The sequence below is a fragment of the Berghia stephanieae genome, chromosome 2, assembly GCF_034508935.2.
Source record: "Berghia stephanieae isolate SIO BIC M18660-M18661 chromosome 2, UCSD_Bste_1.3, whole genome shotgun sequence".
Lineage (NCBI taxonomy): Eukaryota > Metazoa > Mollusca > Gastropoda > Nudibranchia > Aeolidiidae > Berghia > Berghia stephanieae.
The window spans coordinates 57,137,773-57,145,924 of record NC_088361.1 but is presented as its reverse complement, the minus strand read 5'-3'; the positions used below and the strand labels follow the sequence as shown (position 1 = coordinate 57,145,924).

Genomic DNA, 8,152 nt, shown 5'->3' with positions numbered 1-8,152 from the left:
AATAGATAAAACCCTCTGCACATTATTTTATAGAGCAGTAATCGAAAGTGTTTTGTCATTTTGTATAACAGCTTGGGGAGGCAATTGCTTAGCAGTGGAAAGGAACAAAATAAATTCAAATATTAAAAAATCTATTAAACGCTATATAAATGATGTTGACGATGTAGATCTTTTATACGAGAAATTTTGTATAAATAAAATAACTAAAATAATAAATGACCAGTATCATCCACTAAGACCATCAGTTATTATGTCAGAAAGAAGTGGTCGCCCTTTCTCTATTTCAACGAAAACAGAGAGACACCGAAAATCATTTCTGCCGTCCAGTATTAGGCTTTATAACAACAAGCAATAATCATTTTATACAATTATTTCGCATTTTTACTTTCAAAAAATGTAAATATTAAATTATTAATTTATTTGTTTTGCAATCTTTTCAATTTTTAATTTATAGTGACAGTTTTGACTATTTTACAGTGTTGAAATTATTCATATTATAAAGCGCAGCTCTGGTTATGGAGCTACTCCTTTTTCATATATTATACATCCTATTTCCATTGTATTTTTATCTTATTATGTAAATTATAACACGTCTGTACAAAAAATTTCCTTTTTGGGATGCAATAAAGTATTATTATTATTATTATTATTATTATTATTATTATTATTATTGACGGATGTTACGAGTATCTTAACTAAACGTATAGCATCAATAAGACGGTGGTTGAGTTTATTTGTTTTCTAGCCGAGATGGCGTTATAGACGCTTAGATAACCACACCTCTCGGACAGTCATCATTATGTAAACAATGTAATTGATGTAACCGTTTGTCAAAACCCGGTAGTATGTCTGGGTGAACGGTTTGCCAAAAATTGAATCTTAAATCTAGTTTATTGTTTGCTGGTTGTTTTTTCGCAGTGGCTATTTTTACAATCCGGTAAAGACGGTACTCAGATCTATTTTCACAGTTCCATATGATTCTGCACTAGATTGTGGTGGATGCTGATCCAAGTGAGGTCCAAGACCTCTCCAAAATTCCATCCTCAGAAAAGGACCTAACGATGCAGGTCTTAAATCAGGAAGTTGACTTTTCTGAGACATGGCAGCATTTCAGTGTGGAGGCCTGGGCCAAGGTGCTTTATTTAAGTTAAGAGAAAAGAGAAATCCCATGGATGTACTGAATCATATGGAACTGTAAAAGTAGATCTGAGTACCGTCTTTACGGGACTATAAAAATAGCCACATCGTTTGTTTTTTTTGTTTTTTTTTAAATTGTTTTTTTCTTTGGGTTGGGGGGGGGGTGGTTTTCTTTTTTTTTAAATTTCATCTTCTGCTTTTAAAAGCCATGTTCATTGTCCTAAATAAATCGTATAGATTTAACCCAACAAAATTCACATCACTGACTATAAATTTTCTGTTCAGTATCTTGTTTACTCCAACATAATACCGAATTGAATCGTTGAGTCACACACAAGCACGAAAGTGGTTTCATATTATGATCAAGTAAAGACGGTCGAGAGGTTTATTATACTTGATATCATATAATCATTATTTTTAGTATCTCATTAGCGATCATGCTGCCATTTTAATTAATTTTTTTTTTCAAAATAACACGATTCATCTCTACTCAGTTTTGTTTAAAAGTTTACATTTCACATTTTGAATCTATTACTTAACAGTGGAAAATTAATTACGAAAAAATACATACTTATGTTGTAAAACATCACGGTGTTATTGTTTGTGTTGTTTTCTACTTGAAAGGTATTTTAAAAGGCAGAAACCGACCAAGCAGCCGTGCCTCTGAAAAGCCGTAAAGCGAACAGTTTTCTAAATAAAAAAAAACTTGATTTGTTTTACTTCTTCAAGTCAGAGAGAGAGAGAGAGAGAGAGAGAGAGAGAGAGAGAGAGAGAGAGAGAGAGAGAGAGAGAGAGAGAGAGAGATAGAGACCGTACTTTGAATAATGCCAGTGTCGGTTCCTCATGATTTCTATATTCATCATATCATGGACGTTTTGTTCAACTGCCAAAACAGTCACTATATATATATATATATATATATATATATATATATATATATATATATATATATGTGTGTGTGTGTGTGTGTGTGTGCTATAGTTGTAACTGTGTCGCAATTGATCGTTTACGACCGCCGTCAATTTCGTTTTCCTTTGTGTTCATTTTCATTATAAATTCATCAGTGGTCGTACATATTAAACTGTCTAACAGTAGAAATAATGGTGAGGTAAAGCCAAGGCTATTTAAAACACTACTCAACAATAGCAGATGCAGAGACTACTTTGTATCAAAAGAACTTAGGGCTAACCCACACCGGAGACTGACTCCAACGACCCGGCACTGTAGTCCTCTGCCGTCTTCCGGATAAAGACGTCGGGCACGGACAAGAATAAAGAGAATAGCCGCTAGACCTACCCATGCCAAGCTTGACCAAATAAAACGGCAGAGGACGTCGGGTGCTTGGTATGGGTAGTTCTAGCGGCTATTCTCTTTATTCTTAGTATTTGGTCCGTGCCCGACGTCAGAGGACGCAGTGCCGAGACGTCAAAGTCAGTCTCCGGTGTGGGTCAGCCATTATACTGTGTACACGGATAAACGTATCTTTAAAAAAACCCAATCAATTTAGCGAGATAATGTTTACTATTAAGATGATCGTCGTAATCTACAACAAAAAACCGAGACTTTATATAGGTAAAAGTTGTCTCGTTGAATAGTGTTTTCAGTGTTTGGCAGTACAGCTCATGTACCTCAGACATTGAAGTACGGTTAGTTCCTCTCAGTATCTTATTTAAAAAAACAAGTGAGACTGGTATGATGAAACATAAGAGATACATTGACGAAATGATAAAATTATGTCATCACCCAGAGAATGAACCTAAGACAATGTGGTTAAAACACCACGTTTGGATCAAAATTTTCTGAGTTCTAATCGTTCCTATTTGGAAATGTGGGATATTTTCTGATGGCTCGGGGGGGTTTTTTAAGTTATTTTTTTTCAGATGAGTTATTATTGCAGGTGGGTTTTGAATAGAAATATCGCCATTAATTTTATAATTTGTGTGAAACGAAAGCGTTGAAGAAATGTACATTACCTGTAACCTTCAACAGTCATGACATCACTTCCCTCGTAATGACTCATGGTAACTTAGTAACTGGCTCTAAACTATCGGTACAATGGCGGACGCCCTTATGAAATATTTCTCCGACGAGCATAAAAGTGTATCCGAGAGGAGAAAAACATTATAAATATGATTTTGTTTTGACTTTTATACATTCTGATCACATGGCATATGAAAATTTCTAGCCAGCATGAAGAATAAAAAGTACCGATTTTCTTTGTTTAGAACCACGCTGCTCGCCGTTGCTGGGGGACGTGGCATCAGACTATTGAATCCAATTTTTGCATTGAATGGGATGATCTATAGATAGTATGCGCTTGGCTAAGAGTTCACAACATTGCCATCCGGAAGTATAATGGACCAACACACAAAACTATATATATATAAACTCACACTGTAATACGGATTAAAACATAATTAATGTCAACATAGTACAGAATGTTAAAAAATAATATTCTCCACACTGTTGTTTGGAAGAAAAAAAACCAACACAATAGGACCGTAAATATTCACTCAATTCACGTGAATCTCATACCTGGCTTCAACAATGACACAGACTTTATCATTGCCTCAATGCTAAATTGCACTTTTGTGAACACATATCATGAACTTTGCATAGTCCGTTCCACAACCCGTGCGCACGCGTTGACGTGGATATCTTCACAACCTTCTGATGGATTTAAATGATAATTGACTTGAACACTAGAATTGTTAGTCTCATTAAGCCGATATTGTTCATCGTTACATTAATATACTTTGGGATTTTTCTACGGTATATAAACAACGAAGGGTCTGGGATGAGTGAACATTTGGAGGGTTTACATTAATAATATTATACACAGTGAATTCTGTTGTGATTACGATCACTGAGCTCCCCCACAAGCTTGGCTAGGGGTTTGTTTTTCACGAGATCCATGTGCACTACTCACTAACATTGTCACCATGAGTTCAAAATGACACAGCAAATTGTACACTTTGTATACATATGACATAAACAATAAGCTTCAACAGCCGTGACGTCACTTCCCTCGTAATGATGCATACTAACTTAGTAACTGGTTCTAAACTATTGGAACAATGGCGGACGCCCTTATGAAATACTTCTTCGACGACCATAAAAGTGGATCCAGACGAGAAAAGCATTATAAATCTGATCGTGCTTTGATTTTTATACATTCTGATCACATGACATGTGAAAAAGTTCTAGCCAGCATGAAGAATAAAAAGTACCGATTTTCTTTGTTTAGAACCAAGCTGCTCGTTGCTGGGCGGACGTGACGTCAGACTATTGAATCCTATTGTTACCTTTTAATAGTCATTAAAAAATTAATCACAATATGGATTAAACATGCAAATTTGTCACAATAAGGAAAGTTTTCAAGTATTTGTCTAGTGAGGCGAAGCGCAGAATTCTTTTTCGTGACATGCGGCGAATAGAAATACTGTTAACAGATTGCCCACAACCAGGAACTCAGAGAGGAAAGGTCAAATTAATAATTATGTCATTTTAATTATGCACCTCTTGTATTTGAGGACCCCCCCCCCCTTTTTTTTTTCCCTAGTGAACATAATTCAAGAATGGCAAACAAGTGCCGTGCTCGATGGGTAAAGAGTGGATTTTCGTGACATGTATTGTGCAACCTTTATAAGTTGTCTTGCTCAACAGTCGGCAGGAGATTATGTCTTTGTGAAAGGCATTTCTCCTCGTCCTATCGAAGACGGGCGTAGAAATTCGGAGGACCAAGGTATTGTGCGGAACCTGGTCCATCACTATCGGTATTCAAAATTCGTAGTGTCACTTAAAATGTTATAAGCTCGTATAAAAAAAATCACGCCGTCATATTTCGTAACTTTGGAGGAATTTGCGATATTCCGTGACCATGATGCCAGAGGCGTAACGTAATTTCATTTGCGTTTCTGAACTTCTAACTTTCCATTTCTAAGTTTTCGACAATGGATATCAAATGAAATCTGTAATAGATAGAAATTGACGTCACCCAGCTCTTTGTTTTTGTTTTTATCCAGCCATTTTTATTAGAAGTTTTCATTAAAATTATATTAATCAGACTATAGATGTTTAACGTTACATTGTTTTGTGAGTTGGTACGTTATGCGGTTAGCAATGTTATGAGTTTTTTATAACTAAGCGCATGCATCAATACAGTGATATTGAAAAGCATCGCTTTGAATCTATTTAATAAATAGAATCTTGAAGCTAGACGTGGGAGATTGTATTACGACATTAACAATCCAATTGGTCAGATTTAGAACACAGAATGGAAAGGCACACACATGTTCACATTGAAGTATTTGCTACTTGACGTCACTGATTTTGAAATTAGAACCGTTTTAGGAAATGGCACTGTACTGTAAAGCATCTGAAAGTTGAAATTAATAATCGCAAAAGTTTTTAATACCGCGCAAATAAGAAATGTCCTTAATCTGTGTTTTTTTCAAATTGGAAAAGTAATGTTTGTTTGGTCGTGGTTATATGGAATAAGAATGCAAACATGAATGCCATCAACAGACAGTTTTAGAGAAAAACCTCTCTAAGTTTGGGTATGAGTAATGAAATGGACCATTGTAAATTCTTTAACTTATTAACATAAAAACGTACCTTAATGACGAATAGACCGTAGATATATCCTCAAGTAGAATAAGCATTCACAATAATGATCGGAATATTGTATTTTACGTGCTGTTATGATTTTATAATGTATGAACATTTAGAATATTTACATGAAATCAAATTCTTTGATCACATAATCCAAGAACACGAGGAGAATTTGTATTATATTGAAAGACACAAATTGGCACGTCTTTGTGTTAATAAAATATCTCAACTACTCGAAATATTTCATTATTAGAATTACAATCTTCAACAATTTCTCCTCGTTCACATTAAATTCTTATTTTATTCCACTTTCAAAAACTAACATTATCTTTGCACAAGCAATGAAATGTTCGTTTCAATGCAGGAGAGATGGTCCGTGAGAAATCTGGACAAATCATTCATTTTGTCTCTGCTGACCATTGGCTTGGGTGATGTAAATCAAGTCCAAAGAGAAATATTGAATCGTGATCAGAAGCGGAAAGACAGTTGTGACTTATTTAGTCTCGATGCGACAACTGTTATCACCACCCGAGTTAACTCACTGTTGTTGATAATAATAGAACGAGCATCTTCATCATCTGAGTGATCACAACGACGCCTCGTCATACGATACAGTGGTAATAGGAAGGGGGTTAAAATTTACTTCAACTATAGATAGCCATCAGCCCTCTTTGCCGTTTTCGCACGCGCGATCTAGCTAAACACGCGCAGTGGCCGTGCGTGGCAAGCTGTGGAGTCAATGAGGCAGGGTGAGTGTTGATGTTGGTGGCGGTGATCAGAATCGAAATGCAGTTGGGGAAAAAGATGAGCGTGAGCCATTGATGCGTTGTGGAGCTGTTGAAAAGAGCTTGTTGTCCCCATGTCTTGTGCTTCGGGGTTTTAACCAGTTTACTACCGTAGTCTGGAAAAACTCGAATTAAAAAATTTCAAATATTATTAATCGATTTAAATTACTTTCATCTTGGCAAAAAAATTCTCAAACCCGGGACTTCGCGAAGTCCCAAGTTTGAAAGAGTTTACCAAGATAAGTTTCATTTAAATCGATCGATATTTAAATGATGAGTTTTTTGGACAAATTTTTTGATGTGAGTTTTTCCAGACTACGGCAATTAACTGGTTAGCACATAAGTGTAGATTATTGTAGACGAAGGGCAATAATCCATTGCAATACTCTACATAAACCGTTTAATTTGATTGCTTCTATTCGCCGGCCAAACACTTCAAATCTTCCTCCGGTGGTTGGAATCATTAAATACACAGTCCAATCAGCTTGCTACTAGCTCACAAGCCATCAATCTTCTTTTTTATTTTTGTAAACTTTATAATTGCGTTTTAAATTGTGTAAATATAGGCTAATGTAAATAAATGATGAGAAGAGCCAACAAAGAAAGACAAAATAGAGACTCAATTACAATCACATGCTGTGTCTTCACGTTTTGTATCAATTCCTGTTTTGATTACTTGATTTGTTGATGAAAATATTATATTCTTATAAGAGTTATATTGGCAATTGCCTAAAAATAAACGTTTGAACCTGCTTTGATTAATAAAGATTTGTATGACATTGTCCATAGAAAAATAATAAAAAGCTGGCACCAACGATTTTAGTATCTAGTTTTTCTTGGTATAAGCTGTAATAATATTAATCATTAAGATTACTTTCGTTCCGGTTTGAGGGTTATTGTTACTGATAAGAGATACTTTTGAACCATAAAGATGATGCAGTTTCATGAAGCTAAAGTAAAAGCGCTCTGTTGAAACCTTTCAGATTAAAGCAAATAGGAGAAACTGAAATTGTATTTAGAGGTTAACGTGGATAAAACGATGTATGAGGCTGTGGGAAACTGTCAGTTATATATATATATATATATATATATATATATATATATATATATATATATATAAAATATATATATATATATATATATATATATATATATATATATATATATATATACGTTCTATCAGCTAATTAGTATATATGATATATCGCTATTCAGCAGACTCTCATCATGTCAAAAAGTCTTAAACCTGAGACTTTTCCGAAATCAGAAGTTAAAATTTATTTTTAAAATTGTAAAAAAGCCGTTTATCAAAGTAATACAATTTTGTTATAATATCAAATGCAACCATTATAAAACTTGGCAATAATGGGGAATAAACATTGTTGAAGTTCAGAGTTTTTGACAATCTTCAATCGATGCAATTATAACCCATAGATCGATTGATTTATTGCTGTCGGCTGTCGTAATGCTTTGTATGGAGTATTTGAAAACGAAACGCCAAGTGTCCTTAAATAAAAAAAATCCCATTTTAAAACATCCAAACAGTAAAGAGCATTCTGCATCCCTTTTTCTTTGGTATTGAAAATATCACGTCTTAGACTGGATTTTTTATGGGT

At 34.6% G+C, this 8,152-nt stretch overlaps 1 protein-coding gene across 1 annotated transcript in view; it reads right to left on the bottom strand.

The window, feature by feature from the left end:
* The window catches only part of LOC144965203 (5-hydroxytryptamine receptor-like), a 292,639-nt gene extending 286,275 nt beyond the window's left edge, over window positions 1-6,364 (bottom strand). Inside the window, exon 1 of the mRNA XM_078900289.1 lies at window positions 5,755-6,364. The gene's annotated coding sequence lies outside the window, so the exon portion shown is untranslated. The remainder of the gene's footprint in view (window positions 1-5,754) is intronic.
* Between the last annotated feature and the right edge of the window lie 1,788 nt (window positions 6,365-8,152).